The following is a 17708-nucleotide window of genomic DNA, read 5'->3' on the forward strand; positions in this document are numbered from 1 at the left end:
ATTAAAAAAAAAATTAAAAAAGCAAAGGATGGAACGCTGAGCTGTTGAAACTTGGAGCCACATCCCTTAGCACAATGAATACTGGGAAATGCTGATATTAAGGGTCTCTACCAGCAGTGGTGACTTCTGTGGCTTTCTGTTTTCAATCAGATGAAATCAGCACTTTGTCCATCTTTTAAAAATGTGAAATTTCATGTGGAAGAGATGCAAACCAGCAATTCTCATGCGATGCTGCTAGGAGAAGCTAATTTCAATGAGAAACTCTACCAGGCAGTTGACTGAATAGCTCAAAAATCTCTGGGCTCTATTTTTTTCCTGCTAAGGCTAATGCTGTGAAGCTGTTCAAAATTAAATCTCTCAGTAAAGACCTTGTTCACAGCAAGCGGGAAGCTTTTGGGTTTTTTTTGAAGAGTCATGGAACAATTTATATTTTTATTAAATATAACAGCCGAGCTGCTTAGGTCTCCAACCTGACAGGCAGGTTCACTACTAAGTTCGTCTGTGTGAATGTCCGAGGGGGCAGCACTGCAAGGACAAGGTTTTACACGGATGCTAAAGGTGTACTGGGGGCGGGGGGGGGAATTCTACAGAGTCTCTAAGTGAGATTTAAAATCCAGACTCATTATGCTGCTTGCTTTGCTCCCTTCTTTTTGTTTGCGTTTTATGAGGGATGCGTGTCCTACTTGCTCCTTTGCTTGTTGGAGTTAAACTGGTTGATATTTCTGAATAAACAGACCGCCTGGTGATTTGTTACCTTGTTAGGTTACCTTGGGCTCAGTGTTTCCTTAAGTGGACCGGCGCAGCTAGATGGAGGCAGGATGTGCCAATTAGGATGAAAATACAGTATAAATAAATAAACTTACTCTTTTTCCCATTGCATCAGACTGGATGTTTTCAAGCTGCCTGTGCTCAGGATCAAGAACTGATCTTTCCTATGGATATCTCAGGCTCTCTGTCCCATTTTTTCTTCTTTCTGTTCTCGGTCCTCTCCCCAGCTCCTTTGTCTTTGCAATCCCCCATACCTTGCCTGTCTAGCTGTCTGTTCGCCTGTCTCAAAGCTGCTTCATCTCGGAGGCAGAGCAGTGTGGCTGGCAGTGCTGCAGTCCTTCCCCCCCTCTTTTGTATGCTCCCACAGTCCCTCACCGTCACTCAGAGCCCTGCGGTTGTTTGGTATCCATTTCCAGGCAGGAACTAAAATGGGTCACGGTGCCATCAGCACTGGAGCATCGCCGAGAAGACCCACGTGAATTGAGTATTCTTCTGGGACAGGCTGCAGTTTGTGGTGACCAAAACGTGATGAACCTGAAATACTGACAATTCAGTGCAGGGAAGGAAAATGATGACTGTTACTCAGTTTTCTTTAGCCTTTAGGTTGGTTTGTTGTTTATGTTCTTAATTCCATTACTAAAAGGAAAACAGAATGTGAAAGAAAGATCCTGATCCTTTGAGGATTATTGTGTTTTAAGTTAGAAATGGCAAGGGGGAAAGAAGTGGGAGTTATTTGCTTCCAGATGACTCACAAGTTCTACTGGACTTTTTGGTAGGGGAATATATATTCCCATTTTGTATTTCGGTGGGTTTTCTTTGAAAGCCCATGTTTCCTTTCAAATGCTGATTAGCATTCCTCACGTGTTGTACAGAACAGCACAGAAAATGCATATAAGGTCTTACATTCTGCCAGTGTAGTTTAGCTTGTGCAGAGTTAAATTTGCAGTCAGTAAAAATGCATGGATGTGCATTGCCCTTGGTCAGTGTGCACTTCTCATACCGACACAGTAATAGTTGCTCAGGCAGATCAAAAGCAACATATGCCAAGGCCAGGAAACCTAAGGTTTTCAGTATTTTCTTTTTAATGTACTACTTTCCTGGATATTTATAACTTATCTATAAAGAACTGCTCTGTAGTGAAACATCAAAAGACATTGTTAACTAGATTTCAGTCGCAGAGCTTTCTTTAAGTGACTGCATGAGCACCCTTAAACTACTACTGGAAAATAAAATTAATGGATGCTCTAACGATTCATCCATCCATCTGATTCTCTAAACTCCATCCTGTTCTTTGAGTATAGTACTGGTTTCAGTATAAGTAACAATAAATAAATTCTGTTCATTGAGAGTGAACATAACATTTTTAAATTTTATGTGGTAGTATTTATGTGCATATTGAGAATCTTATCAATAGGGAAGTGGTAAAAGAAGTTAATTTTGCTTTCAAAACCAGCAAGTTCTGTAGTTGTTCAGACTGCTATAGTATTGTGCTCAGCTCTTGCAAAAATTTTCCTCTTTTTTTAATGCAATCCTGGTAGCGAGCTGTTTATTGTTGTATTGAAACAATAATTTTGAAGGACTGTATAACCCCAAGGAAGATGTCGTTTCCAAATAGCCAGAGAAGGAGCTCTGTGAACTTGGAGACAGGATTCATCATACAGTTGTGTCACAGTTTCACAGTCCCTCTAAAATAACATAAGCTGGCAAAGTAAGTAATTTTCTGTTAGAATCACAGAATCATTCAGGTTAGAAAAGACCCTTGGGATCATCGAGTCCAACCATCCGCCCTACTCTACAAAGTTCTCCCCTACACCATATTCCCCAGCATCTCATCTAAATGACCCTTAAACACATCCAGGGATGGGGACTCACCAACTCCCTGGGCAGCCTATTTCACTCTTTCTGTGAAAATTCTTTTCGTAATGTCCAGTCTAAACCTCCCCTGTTGCAGTTTAAAGCCATTCTCCCTTGTTCTGTCACTAGTCACCTGTGAGAAGAGACCAGCACCAACCTCTCTACAATGTTCTTTCAGGTAGTTACAGAGTGATGAGGTCTCCCCTCAGGCTTCTCCTCCTCAAGCTAAACAGTCCCAGCTCCTTCAATCGTTCCTCATAGGATTTGTTCTCCAGGCCCTTCACAAGCTTCATTTCCCTCCTCTGCACTCGCTCCAGCACCTCGATATCTCTCTCAAATTGAGGTGCCCAGAACTGGACACAGTACTCCAGGTGTGGCCTCACCAGTGCAGAGTACAGGGGGACTGTCACCTCCCTACTCCTGCTGGTCTGATTCTGACATCACGCTTCCCTAGTGCCTGCCTGTTGAGGATACCGGGAGGCTCATGTAGGTTAGCTCCCCTTTCACGGCTGGTGGGTTTTCCAGTTCAGCTCCCCGCCTGGCTTCCTTGGGTGGTGCAAGGACAGGGTAGTGCTGGTGAGATTCAGGATGTTGTGGAGGGCAGGATTAAGATGCTGGGACAAGCTCTTACTGGGTGAGTGTTTTGGACCAGTTGGAAAGCATTTTGGTTTGCAGCAAGTTGGACAGGCCAGCGTGGAAGCTGTGAAGGTGGGCGAGTTTGTGTCTCTGCCTAAACGGAGGAGCGAGTGGCACTCCAGATGCTGGACACAGCAGTACCTGGCTGTAGCCTTCCCAGACATCTAGGAGTCGATTCAATTTTTTATTTTTATTTTTTTCAAAGTACTTGCTACCAGCATGGTCCCACCCTTTCCAGTTACTTGTTCCCTGCAGCCAAAGGATACAAATAGCCTGTTCCAGGAGTCCTTTTACAGGCACACAGACTCAGGAGGAAACTCGTGCATGTAGCTGGGTGTGTATAAACGGTCACAGCACTCTGGCCACGCAGTTCCCCACAAGCCTGATTTAAAATAATCTCTTGGCAAACATCTGGATACATGCCAGATGTCCAGAGTATGGGATGTGTGTGTGATAGATACTTCTAGCTGCTGCATTCTTTTTTTTCTGTAAAATGTTAGGGTAATGGAAAAGGGGAGTTGCAAAGGGATGTTTTTATTTTGCTTTAAAGGTGTTTGCACTAAGGATGATGGATCGGCAGTCTCCTTGTTACTCAAACGGAGCTTTGTCAAGTGTGAATTCAATAAAGAGATTCACAACTACTAAGCAGGGACTTGAAAAAGGGGTGATTCGTAAGTGTGACACTCTTGAGTGATTTGTTGCAGCGACTTGCAGAATTCCAGGCTAATTGTGTGCAACTTTCTCATTTTGAATCTAAACCAGTGTGGCTTCTAAGTTTTCACATTTATCTATTATAGCAGTACCCCCCCACCCCGTACACACATTTTCAAGTAGAAGGGATGAGACAAGTTGTCAGCTGTTGTAGAGTTTCACCTGCTGTAATTGGTGACCTGCCTGGTTCTTCCCTCACTTTGTTTCTCTGAGGGAGTTGTGTTTTGGCTTTTGCTGTCTGAAGACTTACATGGAAGGAAGTTACCACGAGGACTTCTGAAGCAAACCAAATAATGTATTTTGGGAAACCACAGACCTTTCAAATATAAAGGCAGTGGGAGATCCAGAAAGAAGATAAGTGGTCCCAGTGCAAGAAATTTGGGAATTGCATGGAAGCAAACAGTTAGGAATACTTTGAATGGGCAAATTTCAGTGCTGAGCATGAGGTTTCTTAGAGCCTTAGAGAGGTCATGTGTTGACCACTTCAGATTTCTTCTCCTGCACATTTAATTACGTGTGTAAGAGAATGTGTCTGAGAAGGGAGCTTCTCCAAGCTGGCAGCTGCAAGTGGGAGTTTCTTATTAACAACTCTGTGTTCTTGCACAGGCTTTAACTGATGGTCTGTAATAAATGCATAGTTACAAGTATACGTGCTCCCGTCTTAAAAACAAAACTGGGAAAACTATTGTTGGGTGGGATTAAATTATTATTTTAAGGTAACTACAGCTCTCCACAAAGAAATAATATTAAAATAACAACTGCCTGCTTTCTGGCAAGGCTGTCTGCACCACCCATTTCCATGAATTTGTATTCAAGGTGGGGGATACAAGTCTTGGTCGGAAGGAAAAAAAAATGCTTTCTAAAGATCCTTGGTAAATAACTAGCTTCAGGGTTCAATGAACAGCTTAGACAAGTTGCATGTCAGATAGAGCCAAGAAGTAATTGCAGCATTTAAATAAAAGTTTGGTCACCTTTTTAAAAACATCTCATGGTTTGCTATGGAAAATGGAGGTTAGTTGCATATCCTCCTGGGGAAAAAGGCGTTTAATTTCAGGACTGGGTAGGATTGACCATATTTAAATTCTATAAATTTACTTTTAGGAGGCATCAAATTCTGGTGTCGGTGATGTTGGTACAGATGAATAGTTACCAAACTGAAAGAGATGAAGATATGGTCCTACAGCTTTTATTTGCTCTGGACTATTTAACTGCATGTTGCCTTTTGCTGCCACTGCACTGACATTTCACATTTGTGAAGCTTGCCATCCAGTCTGAGTCTTTCCCTTAAACAACTGACAAGGAAACATTTTCATGTGGAAGATTTTGCCCAAGAATGTTTGCAGCTACCAAATGTTTAGATGGGCTTCTAAATTTTGTAGTTGTTTTTGCAGCTGACTACATTAATTGGACAGCAGCCAGAGAGACAGCAGAGTCCGGTCTGTAGTTGAGCAACAATAAAAGGCTTCGGAGAATTTTATCAAAGCTTCCATTAACCCCCTGCTGATGTCCTCAAACAGGATTTTTTTGAGAGAGTGGAAACACAAAAGCTAGGCTGCACAACTGCCCCTGTGTGTCCATTCAGAGATTTTAAATCCGCACAGTTACTAATTAAAATGCCATGCAGAGTAGCACAAATAAACATTGCTAGTCGTTGAAGCCCAAAGTTTCTGCACTAGTTCATAGTTTGGAGGGCAGGATGCTGAACTGACCCCATAAGGGTGGGTAAAGCAGGCTCTTTTGGTTCAGATAGTCTGTCCTCGTAAAAGGAGTTGCAAAACATGTGTTGAGTCCATCCATATGCATGAAATCATAGTCCCAGAATGCCATCCCAAGGCAGCCTGTTATTTTTAATTTATTTTTTGCACAGCATTGCATTAAACCATGAGGACTAAATAGAGCTGTGGCATGCCTGTTGGATCTTTATAATCATGTTTGCCAGATTTTGGCGGACATCAAAATGCTAAGCACACGAGTGAATACTGCTCCTTTCATTGAGAAATGTCACTTCAGATTTAGCCCCACGTGTGAACTGGTGTGCAGGGAGAGCTTTATTATTATGGCAGGGCTCCAGTGGGCTTCCCCTCCCAAACAAAGCAGGCAAATGCGTAGCCTCTATCTGCATCTGCTTGAAGGATTTCATGGCGTCTTCTTAGATTAAGGTAATCTGCCTTCATTACTAAATTCAAGAACCAGAGTCCCAGAACTCTTAGTAGTGCACTCCGAGAATGGATTCGAGGTCTCTGACAGTTGTGATTTTTAAACTGATAATAACAAAAGTTGATCCTGGTTTTGGATTATTTTTTTTTTAAATACAGTCTAGAGAGGTGTAGGAAGCTCAAGCATTTATATTTTATTCCTCTGGTCATTTCTATTTCAAAACATACCTTATGGAAAAGTTCTACCGTTAATTTAAAAGGAAATGATAACTTCTGTCTCAGACTTCTGAACTGTTCCTGCAGAATTAGTATTTTTATCTCTGCTATTGAATTCTATCACCTAGTTTTAAAAAGACAATCAACTGATTCTGATTTTTTTTATTAAATACTTCTACTGTTCCATAAAATCTCTTTGGTTTTGTATGTATTAAAATCCATTGAAAGTATCCATGGATTATTACAGACAGAAAAACCGTTAAACTGTAATGTGCTTCAGATATAAATGTCTTTCAGTTCCATAGATTACTAAAGACTAAAAAGAAAGCACTGAAGTTTTTAATTATCTTTTTATTATTTTTCATTTTCTATGTGCCATTAAATAGTCCCATTCATAAATAATAGAATAAGACAGTTTTGGCTGAGCAAAATAGGAAGGTATGGTGGGCTGGAAGAGATGTCTCATATGTGAATTGAGTTTTGTGTGGTGTCTATTTATTTTAGCAAACAAATAAAGGCATGATCTCAAGACAACCCACTACAATGGCTCCCTGGGAAGATTGTGCTTGTCTTGATAACATACTGCGTTCTTTAAATCTGTCCTCTGAATCAGCCTCAATTTATCTTTCTTAGCATAACAGGGAATGCAGATGGAATGGCTGCAGCCTCCCTTCTAGTTTATCAGGATATCATGCATGCACATAAATAAGATAGAAAGTGACTGGAATATGTAAGTGCCTGAGTGTTAAATCCCGTCTTTTTCAGGCTCCCTGGGCACTCTGGGACAGGGTGGCCAAGCAGGGTCCTGTAGGGCCTGCAGAGATTTCTGGGGTCTCCATCGTACTTTAGATATGATGTGCAGATCCCGCAGTACCTTTTCCAAGAGCATTTCAGCCGTTTGCTTTCACTGCTGCCTGTGCGGAAGGTTAAAACTGCAATTATGCAAGTATTGGGAAGAACTGATTGAAGAGAGTGGACTGGGCTCAAAGGGATACTCCTTTAGCACTTCTTGCAGATGTGGCATTTTTCTTTAACCAGAGAATTTTCTTATTTATATTTGTTACACCAACAAGCTGCAAACATCTCAGGTTAGAGGGGCTCTGTAACACAGGAGTTTCCTAGCTTATTTTCAGTCTGACTGATTCTTAAATGGAAGCTACCAGCTTCATCGGGATCAAATGAGGAGATAATCAAATTTTTGGACCTGTTGATGACAAAACTGAATGAAAAACAAAACAAAAACTTACAGGGAGGAGCAACGTAACAGTGAAAAGTGCTTTGCATGCTGTTGAAAGAAGAAATGATTTTTAAATTGCAGATTTTGAATGAAGATTATATTTCCCCTTGCAGTCCCCATCCTGTGCACTTCTCAGTTCCACCCTGTAGGTACCCTTTGGGGCGCTGGCCTCAGAGTGGAGGGGAGACCTGTGGCAGAGATCTTCTCATCAGAAGTTGGGGAGGGCTCTCAGTGTCCTCCAGTCTGCTACGAATCTGGGACTGAAAATGAAGGTCCAGACTCGGAATACAGACCCATATATGTGATTGCTGATCTAATTTGGGATTATTGTTTTCATGGGCTTTTATTTGCCTAGACTGTAGCTCAGTACTTCTCCAGGAAATAAACATGGCTGATTTCTTTGTACAATTTCAAATCTTTATAACCTCATGAGCCTATTTATTTATTTATTTATTTAGGAAATTGTTCAGACTTTGTAATGGTACTTGCATTGCACAGGAAACTTTACCAATTATCTTTCTGACTGTTTTCCACTGAGGCAGCCACCTTTAATATTTAATTGCTTATTCCATTTGGGGTTTTTCTAATTGACACAATTTTTAAATGAATAATGCACTAGTTTTCAGTATCCGGCATAAAACCAAAATAATGAAACTCTTTTATAAGTTTAATTATGTGCCACCTATGATGTAATAGGTTACTGACATCATGAACTAAGGTTTTAATTTCAAATTTTATGTGTTTCAGGCAGCTTAAGACTCTTCCGCAGTTTGTCCCTCATTACTTTTTTTTTTTCCTTAACAGCAAACTTCAAGTAGCTTTGCTTTTTGCAGCAATACTGTGTGCAGAATATAGTTTTCTCTCTCATTGGGTCTATTAATGATTTTTTAATTTCCTGAAGAAATCTGCCCATTGCAGATGAAGGAAATGGCTTAATTCAGTTCCACTGAAAGGACCTGGTAGAAGAGTTCTGAGTGTGAGAGTTAGGTGTGCTGTGGTCTGATTCTCTATGGTACTTTTCCAAAAGCACAGAGTATCTTTTGTCCCTGAAGAAAAGGAACTTGGTTGGATGGGTTGTATGGCAGGGTGTCTTGCAGCATTCTGGAAGAACTGAGGATCTCCACGTGCTGTCAGACCAGTGTCCTTCACACAGCGCTACTAACGTGAGCCCGGAAAACCTTGATTCAATCTCAAGAGTTTCTCAACAGCCCACAGGCAGAGATTGGATCATATTGAATCCATCTAACCTTTGTATAGAAGGTTCTTTACTGGTGTTCCATCTGAATGCTCTGGATATCAACTATAATTAAAATGTATAGCTTGTTCAACTGAAATATAATGACATAAATGCAAACCTTCTGCACCAGCTTCTTCTGTGTGATTGAGCTTAAAGTAAATAAAGGTGAGGTTTCTTAACTTTGGTGACTTGGAAATAATTTATTACTTGGAAGTGTTAAGACAGCAATTGTGATTTTTACTATCAGGTGAGTCCTGGGTTTTGATTCTCCTGTGTACCACAGGCTCAGGAGGGCATGTTTGAGACCCAGCCTGCAGTTGCTTTAGGAGCTGTGTATCACAGCTGAAGTAAAATGTGTATAATTTTATTATCTTTTCTTCCTCCAAGATTCTTGCCGTTTCTGACTTTTGGTGATTGATCTGAGAAACCCAAATGGCAAAGTCTAACTCTCTGCTATTACTGTAGCACTTCAGAAGCCAGGATGAGACAATGTGGCCAAATCTATTTATTAAAATAGTGAATGCTGCTTTAGCAACATGAGTCATACATTTATGTATTTATTTTGTTTAGAAGATTCTTCAGTATTTCCAAAACATCTAAGTGGCATATAGGGCAGAGGCTTTTATTTATCTGGATTTCAGAAAGGCTTTTAAGCATCCTTTTTTCCAAAATCTAATATTCTTAATGCTGAAAGTAAGTGACAATGGAAGCTATTTAGCACATATTTGTGTATATATCATCTAGACATCCATGTTTCAAGTAAATAAAAAGTAACTGTGTGGGAACCAAGGAGAACAGCATTAGGAGATGTGTTGCCTTGGGTACCAAATCACACATTTGCCCCATATTGTGTTAAGCTTTATGCCAGAACTGTTGAGATAACCACATGCTCAGGTGATAAGTATAAGAAAGGACCAAGGAGCAGAAATGAGGGTTTCTGTTAATAGATATAGAGATGATGCATCAGGTGAGAGCTGTCCTTTGCAATGTGAGTCAAAGGGTTGCCCTTTTGGGCTATTAATAGAGCAGGGTCAGTATTTTCAGTATTGGTTTATGGATTGTTGATACGCTATTGTAAGTGGTTCAAAAGCTGCATGGAAGAACTGCTTTGCAGGACACAGATACAGTAAGTTATTTTGTTAGTCCTGTACGATTTAAGAATAGCTCTATCCCCCTTGTCTGTTGACTCATGAATTGTATGTGGACATGTCTTAACATCTCTGACTGTGGGTAGGAAGATGGGAAAACGTGAGGAGGAGTAGCTGGATGGTTGCTTGACTTGAGGAAGGGCTTAGAATGGGATAGGGGTCTCATTTGGGGGAATCTGATGGGTCTTTGAGGGTAGCTTTGATTTTTCTTGTGGAAGGGGCTAAAAGAGGAGTGGAAGAGTTCATTTTGAAAAGGCAGCTCAGCAGATCCTCCTCCTGTGCAGCAATACAAAGCTGAAGGACAGGCTATTTCTGGGGAGGAGTTAGCTCTGGTGGCTACCTTGGGCTTCCGAGGAGGAACTGCAGTCTGTGTGGGAGAGGTAGAGTTGCCCTGAGCAGGGGGTGGTAAGTGGGTCAGATTGCTCCGGACAACTTATTTTGAGCGGCTGAGGAATGCCCTGTTTCCAACATTATTATCTGTTTTAATAACTAGAGGTTATGGTCTCTCATTTCTCATTCTGGGTCTCTCCCTGAGCCACTGTATCCTGGGGTGCTATACATTGTGTCCCAGCATCAGTGGTTTCTGCTCTGGCGTCTGGGAAGTAAAAGGATAATTACAGCACATGCTTCCTAGAAGTGTTCAACCCAAATTTGGGTCCTGGGATCCTACCTCTAAGCGTGACGGGTCCAGGCCCTAAAGGAGAACTCTTGAGAGTTATGGCAGTATTGGTCCGAACGGTGTGGTCCATTTTCTCTGCTTCTCTCAATCCGATACAATGCAGTGGAGCATCAGTGTTGGCTTCTTCAGGCTACAGAATTTATTGTTGTTTATATTGGGTCAGATTCTAACCTCAACTACAGGGAAGAGTAACTGCAACGTGACCTGCTTTGTGACCAGCGGCTCCAAACCTGCTCAGGTCAGACAGCTGCTGACTAATTCCCGTCTTAACAAATTGCTTATAGCTCTAGAGTTTCTTAGAGCAATTCACAGTGCTAAGTATGCTCACTCTTCTTGTGTTAATCCTTCTAGTTTAAGCATTTAGAAATGTTTCAGTACTAGTTTTTTTAAGTGGTTGTAATGTTCAGACAGTTTTCTATAAATTGCTTTCCAACTGAAAGACTTGTTTTCCTGTTTGTTTTAAACTGGCATTCATACATACAGGAAATACACGGTATTCTGCCATGTTTCTGTTGGCAACTATGAAGTTATCCTTGTCAGAACATGCCAACAGGATTTCTTAGCAAGCTAGCAGAAAGAAAACAAGCAATACTCAGACTAAACAGACCCTATGCTTGAGTTGTAATACAGATCTCTTGCTAAATGCAGTGTAGATTCTATAGTCTTTTGGTTTAAGGCAATCTTTGGGATTGCAGGTTGCAGATTCAGATCTCTGGAGTTACTCCAGACCTGCATTGCATTAGCTGACATCATTATTTGGCTTTCAGAATAGGAGGGCCAGTACCTGAAAATAATGTATTGCTGTCAAGAGCTGGTCCTCAGAAATTAATAGCCAGAATGAGCTGTCTCCCATGTGTGCAAAATCTTCTTCATCACCCCTGTCTCATTGCAGTTCTTGATGTAAACCACAGGGAAGTGTGGTCAGCCTGTTTGATCTAAATTAGAGCAGTTCTGGTATGCTGAAGCAGTCTGTGCTAAAACTGACCCAGAGCTGGATGTGCAACCCAGAAAATACACAGGCTCTTTGTGGATCCTCAGAAGCTACTGCATGTCTCCAAGAACTGAAGCTGGTGTAGTGTGGTAAAAACACAGCACTCTAATAATCCTCAACTACTACTATTTGTTGCTGCTAACAGCCTGGGTTTTCTGTCAGGCTTTTGGCTTGATGCAAGTCAGAGCCAGCTTTTGTGGTTTGGCAAAATTTGCAGCACAGGTTCTTTTGGGAGAGGCAAAAAATGAAAAGTTTAAAATGGAGGAAATGTTTAAAACATAATAGTGCTGTGTTAACAGTGTTTAAAAATCTAATTTTCTAGCCCCTTTTTGAACACATTGTTACAAACATAGCTGGTCACTAGGTTTGAGAGCTTGTCGCTTGTTTTTCTCAGAGCTCTTTGTCAATGCTTGGGTTGCGGAACTTAGAAGGAAAGGGAAGATCACTTGTGCCTGTCATTTTGGGATGAAGGTGTCCTACAAGAGTATCCTGTGGCCAAGCTGTTGGTTTTCCTGAGCAGAGTAATTTCTAGTAACGAGGGAAAGTTTAGTTCAGAAGTATTACGGCTGATTGAAGGGATTGAGAGAAAGAGGCCAAGCTCTGCTGTCACACTGCTTCATGTTATGTTGGCCAGGATTTTCAAGTGTGGGTGGATAACCTTGGGCACTTTACTCTAGTGGTGTAGATTTAAAGTCTTTGTTTTAAATGCTAAAGCTTGAAAATGTTGGCCTGAATCTTGGCGTGTCTCAGTTTCCAAGCTGGGAGGTGTTCCTCACCAGTCGTCATTCCTGGGGGAGGGAGAGGCAGACGGTGGGAAGACAGAGGACTCGGGAATGTCTTGGGAGGCTTCCAGTGGCTTGATTGAGCAATCAGGCCTCTAGATCCTTGTCCAAGTCCTAACCTGGCCCAATCATCACTAATACAAATGTTTGTTCCACTTATACAGAGGGAATAATGAAAAAAAATATGCATGTGGTTAGTTTTTAAAGTGCACATCTAGCATGCAGACTCTTGCTGGTCCCTAGGAGAAAGGCATAGCTGTCATGCTAGCAGTGAAGAACAGGAATGCCAAACTCTAGCTCAGTTATTTGGACGTGCACAGACATCTAATCCGTTTGTGCACATAGGTTCACATGTGCAAAAGCCTTTTATGTGCTTATCCTTATGCACATACATGGTTTATGCATATGCTATGCATATGTTTGGAAATTTGGTCGTGCTAAAATGCATTCTCCTTTGTTTGCAAATCCATTTGCCAGGAGTACTCAGAGCACAGGGATGGTGTTACTCAGAAAGAGGAGCATTTCTGCCTGGACAAGAGAGAGGAGTGGGTAAAAGGCCCAAGGGACCAATGGGAAGCAGAACTGAACACCACCGTTTTAGGAAAGAGCAGAACTGCTTGCTTAATTTATTCTGGTACTTATAACTAAATAGGGCTGGATACTTCTCCCTTTGCTTGATTTGAAACCAGTGTGACAGCTAGTAGAGTAAGTTGTGCTCTTACATGAATAAAATTTCCAGAATCTGGCCCAAATAATGTAGGTTTTAGAATGATTAAAAATGTATTTGATTTTGTGTTCTATATTCTGGGAGGTTATTTGATAATATAGGTTACAAAATCCCGTGTAAAAACCCACAATATTACAAGGCAAATATTCAAAGAGAAAACCTGAAATATTCCAGGTTCTCTTAAATGTGTTTTGTCCCAATTAAGAGAAGATCTTTTACTGTCTTGTTTTGATTTCTAAGAGGACTTTTCTTCAGCGTTAGATTCTCAGAGATACTATTTTTTTATTTTTTTTTTTTTTTTTTTTTTTTTTTTTTTTTTTTTTAATAATTAATAATGGAGTAGGCTTTTAGTACCTACCCTGGAAGGTAAAAACCCTTAATCACAGTAACATCATTAGTGCTTTCAAGCATTTAATTTTGATGCTTGACAAAGTGCATAGCCATTGATAAGAACAAATAAGTGTTGTTGTGTACAATTGAGAGAAAAAAGAAAAGCATGAAAACCCCTAAGCTTCAAGTAATTAAATTTAAATGTTATTTGAATTTCGCTGAGATAATGTACAAACTGTGGGTATATTTTTCAATCAGTGAAAGACCACTTGAGTAAACATGATCCATTTAAATTCAAATCATGGGGAGTGGAAAGTAAACCCTGCTGTGGTTAAGAAGGCATCTTCACTAAAACACTGGGCATTGTGTATCTTTGATATCCGAGTACTCATGTGTTGCAGTTTTATAAAGGACTGTTTTCACTCATGGATGTCTACATGCCAGAGACTTTATTGCATCTATTTATTTCCTGGTTTTTTCCTCTCCCCTCCTCTCCTAATTTGAACCAGTAATGAAACACTGACAGTGCTTCTGCCATCCTTTAAAGTGCCTCAAAACCGTTACAATTCAGCACTTACTAGCCTTGGGATATGGCTTTATGGCATTTGGGTGAAGTTTTTGTAGTACATCTGTGCTCTTTCTCTCTCTGTAGGCCGCAAGCTCAGAACCACAGTAATAAAACTACTAGTAGGTGTTTAATGGCAGGTTATTGAGGAAGTAGATAAAAGAAAATTGCAACATTCACATCAGTAGGGAGTGGGATTTTTAAGGGAGAGGAACTGCTGAGCTTTGAACTAGGGAAAGTTACACTTGGTGCTTTTGTTCGAGGGGAACCCTTTTTAGATACCAGAATACCTTGTCATTCTTCCCTGTGAAATGGACCGTTCTGGTAGCATTGGTGCTTGGTATGTACAGCCTGAGCATGTGTGGCAGAAAAACTTGCTGTTGTAAGCAATGATGATTGAGAAACAAGTTTTTGCTTTGTGTTCTTTTCCAAATATCAGGGAGTAGGAGGAGGAACATTCAAAAAGTGAAAGAAAAAGTGATTTCCCTCTCTCTTCCAAAACTATTATGTGATCTTATTGCTAACATCTTAATTGTGTACATTACTATTTTTGGTCAAGCTGTCCTCCGTATGTTTTGTGTAGGAATGTTTGTATATAATGAACAGTTAGCCCATGCAGGTATAAGAGAAGATTATGTCTTTTATTCTGCTCATGATCAAAGCATCATTTTACAACCTGTTACATGTTTATCTTCACATCATCCCTAAGAGGGCAATTTAAAGGAAAAAGGGAGAAGAACAAAGAATATAAGTATTTTGCAGAAGCTCACCCAGAAGGTTGTCACTGCTGCCTGGAATGTCATGATGAGCTGGCAGTGGTGATGTCCTCTTTGTCCTGGACTCTACTGACCAGACTCTTATGCCCTTTTGGTAATGTATGTCCAAGGAGACCCAGACGTGTTGTTCTTCCAGAAGCCCAGTCTTTCAACTACTCAGGTCAGCTGGTGGATCCTGGAAAATAAGGACACAAATAAGCTGATTTGTAGGGCTGTTTGCAGAAATAAGAGAGAATTGGTCATGGAGGATTTTGTCCATGCAGTGGGATAACTGTGGTACTCCTTATGGTTACAGAGCTCAGTTTCTCAAGGCCCACAGAGTTGCAGATCACCATACTATTGCATAGACCGTGATAGGTCTGAGCTGTAGAGTTGTCAAAAGAGCTCCTAGACAGCCTCTTGCAATTCTGGTGCTTCATCCTGTAGTTGGACTTCAGCACTCAAGATTTCTATATAGCATATGGGTAGGCAGGATCCACAGTCAAAACAAAAAAAAAGCCTTAGAAACAAATTCTCATCTGCAGAATACAAGACAAAAGAAGAGATTAAATGTTAAGTAGGATGAATTTACATATAAAGGACAGGAAGGAAAAAATAGGGCCATTCTTACAATTGTAATCTGTCAGGAGTAACAGAGGAATTGATGTACAAGTCCTCTTTGTGTTGTGGAAGTCAGGAGCAGGTTGTTTATTCCTGTGTGGTGTAGTGCCCAAGATCAGCTGTCCGCTCTTGAGAGAAAGCACTTGTTAAACTATATAAATCTAATAAGCATCTTTCATAAGAAGATGCAAATAGCCATTTTACAACAGAGGAGAAATGCTTTTTCATACAGCACTTACCAGCCCAATATTGAAGGACTCACTTAAATTCCAATATAAATGCCTGCAGAAATGAAATGGGAATCCAAAAGGAGGTTAAAAAGAGGATAAAGGAAGGTGAACTTTTTTTCTATAATTCTTGAGGTCAGGTGAGCAAAAGTGAAATTCTCAGTAAAAAGAATTGCCTGTCTGCCCTGCATGAGCCACCAATTAACTAAGCAAATTTCTCTGGTTGCTTTATCAATAAATGTTGCACACGTGTGTGTTTTAGGGTAACAAATCTGATTACTGATTTATTAGCTGAGCAGTATTCTTACTGCCAAGGGGAAGAAAAAAAAAGTCTGATTCTCTGTTGAGGAACTGTGAGGTTATTAAGCAAGTTCTCAATCATGCCACAGATATAACTTGATGGAGCACACCTGGATCCTCCCTTTTGGTTGTGTTTATAGTCTCCTCAGTCATCCAGTATTTGCCTTTGCATGTGAGAGACAGACAAGGAAAAAAGAAAGAAGGCTTCTGGAGGCATTTCTAACAGAGATGCCAAACTGTCAAATAGTAAATCGAGAAGCAGCTCCCTGATGGTTTCACATCAAGAGGAGACACCCTTTTGTGATTGTGCGGCGTCTACTGGTTATTTTCACTTCCATCAGAACTGTCTGATATGGTCAAGTAGGTTTGAGGCTTTCAACATTCAATTTTCCTTTCATTTATTGTGACTTTTATTTATTTGTCTTTCTTGGTAGTTTTCAAGGATACATGTTTACTCTCTAACATTTTCATGGATCGTCATCCCAAAGTTGAGGATAGAAAAGGAAACAAAAAAAAGTGAGAGGGGGGAAAAAAGAGCAACATGGCTACAGCTTCAGTGGACAAAAGAAGAAATATATTCAATATAGGAAGACCTCTAATCTCTGGTTATACAGGACAGCTTTGTTAGATAAGATTAAAAATTTCATGAATGTCCCTTTTTATCCCTGGAGACTCCACCATTTATTCTAGCTATTGTCAGCATCAAAAGAGCTTGATAACAGCTGGCTAGAGATGTGACCACACAGCAACACAACAGCAAGAAAGGGGCAGCCGGGTTCATAAATCTTCAGAAAACCCGTTCCCCCAGTGCAGCCATGAATCTGCTGCTATCACAGTCAAAGGGAGGATGCATTGTCCTCCAGCCAGTCAAAAACCTGAACTTCAGCATTAGCAGGAGCTGTATTGAAAGTGTAGGGTGCACAATGTGATGTTTTCCATTATCTTCTTCACTGCAGCCCTTATTACTGCACACAGATACAGTTTAAAGGATCTTTGAGTTTAGCTTGTTGCTAGGTAGAGTTTTTCAAAAAATTGTGCAGCCCTTACTCTTGGCAGTGTAATCCTACTTTTTCTATTCATCACATTGATATAGTGCCATATGGGACAGGGTCAGATGATGCCAGTTTGGTACACAATGGACCAATCTCTAATATCTCCTGGCTGGGAGGGGAGGTATCAAAGGAAGAATCTGGCCCCTGGGCACCGAGCTTCCCCATTCTCCAGGGACTGCTCACAGACTCGGGCAAAAGCAGGGCAAGTTTGGAAGCACAAATTGGCTCACACTCTCGAAATACAAGTTTCCTGGTTTTCATGGGAGGGTCCAAATTCATATGTATTCAGCTTTATTCTGGTCTCACTTAATTCAGTAGCAGTATTTTCTCAGCTTTAGAGAAAACCAGATTGGTCCCTCAGGAATTTTATAGTTTCTGTAAAGCAAATAGCTAATGAAGTAACATCAGTTAATTTTAGGAGATGGAAGAAGAGAATCACTGTGGTCCAAAAGAGTACAAGTCTATGCGCTGTGCCTAACAAAGGACAAAAATAAGGCAGAATCTTTTAGGACCTTAGCCTCTTATGGAGGTTTGTACCTGGGTGTCATGAATATTGCAGTGATTGGACAACTGTATTGTTACTACAAACTCTACCTATCTAATATTGCCCGGCATCCAAGAACGAGCTTTATTACAGAGGACTGAATGCAATTTTGTTAGAGAAAACAGGAAAAATACTTAATGCTTCTAACCTCCTTGCCCCCGTCCCCGTGTCG

The 17708-nt window shown here is 40.7% G+C and overlaps 1 protein-coding gene across 1 annotated transcript in view; it reads left to right on the forward strand.

Annotated features, from left to right (window-relative positions):
- Positions 1-17708, forward strand: part of EPHA4 (EPH receptor A4) — a 104884-nt gene that overhangs the window by 60131 nt on the left and 27045 nt on the right. The window lies entirely within an intron of this gene.

Source organism: Athene cunicularia (genome assembly GCF_003259725.1).
Source record: "Athene cunicularia isolate RWA chromosome 9 unlocalized genomic scaffold, athCun1 chr9_part1, whole genome shotgun sequence".
Classification (NCBI taxonomy): domain Eukaryota; kingdom Metazoa; phylum Chordata; class Aves; order Strigiformes; family Strigidae; genus Athene; species Athene cunicularia.